At 37.4% G+C, this 2,895-nt stretch overlaps 1 protein-coding gene across 1 annotated transcript in view; it reads right to left on the reverse strand.

Annotated features, from left to right (window-relative positions):
• Window positions 1-2,895, reverse strand: part of SYNRG (synergin, gamma) — a 58,942-nt gene that overhangs the window by 55,622 nt on the left and 425 nt on the right.

Genomic DNA, 2,895 nt, shown 5'->3' on the forward strand with positions numbered 1-2,895 from the left:
GGAAAAGGCTAAAAACCAAACTTTGGAGTCTTTTAGCTTAAAAAAATATATTTTTTAAAATTCAGTTCTAAGATGGTTTACAAAGTTCTAGTTGAACATCTATCTGGTAAAGGATCTGAACCACTAGCAATTTCTACAGCTGACAAGCAGGCCTGCACCCAAGGAGTGAATAACTTTTCTGAACTGCACACAAGATATATTAGCTAAGCAATGTGTTAACTGGATACAATGTTTAAACTGCAAGTTGAAATTTGGTAGTACTCAATTTTTTAAAAAGTTACTTACTTGGGATCAACAACTTTATTTCAAAGGTAAAATCACTATTTATTACTGATGCGCTAGTGTGAAAGCAGAACTGTGAACTCTACTTGTCACATTCATTCTCCTTGCCTACTTCCTTCATTCTTCCTTTTTAGTTATCTTTGCTGCTAATCTAAATCAGCCTTCACTTCTCAGGCCTGGAATCTTAATGGCTCTCCCCATCTCCAGTAGCTCATAAAGCCCAGCTGAGGCGCATCTTCCTAAAGGACCATTTAAGAACCATTCCTAAGGTTAAAGCTATGCAATGATTTCCCCTTACATTGAATTTCCTTTGCTTATACTCAAGGACTGCTCCAAGTTTAGCACAATTTTTTTTTTTTTTTTTTTTTTTTTTCAGTTTTTTTGCAGCTTTATCTTCCCCACTCAGTGCCACATTTGGCCTGCCTATTGTTCCCTAGTGTTCACTAGGGATCCCCACCTTTATGACAATCTCTTGACCTCTTCCTCCAAATGAGGCCCAGGTGAAATACTGCCTCTTCTTTGCCTTCAATGCAGCTTGAAACTGCAAATATTTACAGAATGTTTTTCTATGTGCTAGAATGTGCTAGCAACAGTGGACGATGAAAAGATGAAGAAGCCTTTAAAGGTATAGAGCAGGGGGGAAACTGACAGTTACAAATGATATCCTAGAAGGATACAGACTATTCAACATCTTTTTTTTTAAATTTCTTTATTCATTAAGGTATTACATATGTTTCCTATTCAAGATCTTTCAACTCTTTATGCAGCATTTGACTTTAAAAAAAAATTATGCTTCTCATCTCTTGGGTAAATTTGGTCCTTTATGCAAATATACCATTTATTCTAAAGTAGACCATTCAGGATACCAACAAAAAGTAGGTTAATAATAATGAAGTTGGAAAATGCCATTGCTTTTTGCTTAGTTTCTTAGAACAGGGACAAGTATCTAAGAAATACTATAAATTATAGTTCATGAATTTTCTTTATTAAAATTATTTTTCCCTAAAATATATTTAGGCTACCATAATGTTAGCTTCCTCACAAATAAGCTCAACCCTCACTACTAATCTCTAAAAACCATAGTGTTGTTTCTTCATTGAGCATACAGCTTCTCAGAAAGTTTCCAATACAGTGGGGCCTTGACTTACGAGTGTCCCAACTAACGAGTTTTTTGAGATACCAGCTGTCTCTCCACCGATTTTTTGCATTGAGCTGATAGAGTAGTTTGAGTTAACGAGCTCCTTAACGAGCTCGGTCTGGAACGAATTAAACTGGTAAGTCAAGGCCCCACTGTATATGTAACATTTTCCATACATTATTCAAGGTAAGGAGAATTTCAACCACTTTCCTACATATCCTCTAGAGTTTTAAAATGCAGATGTTACTACAACCAAATTTCTATCACAATTCAGGCCATACTTATTTTTTAAAATTTGTGTTCATGGATGAGTGATGTTAAAATACTATTAACTAAGGTGAATGATCCACTCAACTCTGCACCTGAGATCCTCCCCACCCAAAAAAGTAAAAAAAAAAACCCAACAAAACACACCAAAAAACCAAAAAATTAAAAACCTGGGCTTAGAATATCAAATTACTTTAAGTTTACATTTTCCCAGAATTTGGAGCCATAATTAATCAAACGCTTGATCAAATTAATGCCGCTCAAAAACGTTTTAGAAACTGTCATCACATATAAAGATATAGAGATTATTTATATATTTGTCTTCTCCAGCCAAGAACTGACTTATACAGAATATTCATGAAAAACTCTAGTGAAAGAGTGGAAATTAGAAAACAAAAAAGAAATCTTAAATCTAAGTGAGAGATGTGTAGAGGAAATAAAAAAATGGGGCTGCACAACCGGCGGTTTATTGAACAGAGGCCCATCTCTCTTTTTAGCATATACACTAAGCACCTGCAGGAGGTAGTGACTTTAAAGACTTGACACTTTGTACTGTTCACGACTCCAAAATTAAAACATTGCATATTAAAAAACTGATACATTGTGTTCCAAAGATAACTTAGGATGCTTTAGATAAAAAGCTAATTTTATCTCCAAATGTGGATGCAGTGTGTGTTTGTTAACAAAACAGAATTGGACTCGGTCATTATAGAAGACTTTCCGGAGCAAAATTTTTCCCTTAAATGATGAACTTGTCCATTTGCAAATTGTTCATCTTCCTTATAGTTCTGGGTCTGAGATCCATGAGCAATTATTAGCTGGAACGTGACACAGGGAATTTGTTAAAGGGCCAAGGGAAAGTCTGGAAGCTTTGTTCTAACTGCGTAACTGCTGCTTAACAATAATTAAAAAAAAAGGAATCAAGTCTTAAGAATTACATCTGGAAGAGCTCGATTTACTCACTGAAAGGTCTTCAGAGTCTCGTGTGTTAAGGAAAAAAAAGAACAGAGCAACCTGGAAAAAGAACAGCCCCCCACACAGCTTGGAAACAATAGTTGGGCTTTGCGGAGCCTTCCGTACGGTACCCCCGGCCAAGCCCAGGGAGAGGGGTCTCGGGTCGCCTCGGAGCCGGCCGGGCCGAGGCCACCCCCGTCGAGCGGACCCTCACCTTCTCCGCCTCCTCCCCGCGCTGGGGCGCCCGCTCCCCT

Source organism: Myotis davidii, unplaced genomic scaffold (assembly GCF_000327345.1).
Source record: "Myotis davidii unplaced genomic scaffold, ASM32734v1 scaffold993, whole genome shotgun sequence".
NCBI lineage: Eukaryota > Metazoa > Chordata > Mammalia > Chiroptera > Vespertilionidae > Myotis > Myotis davidii.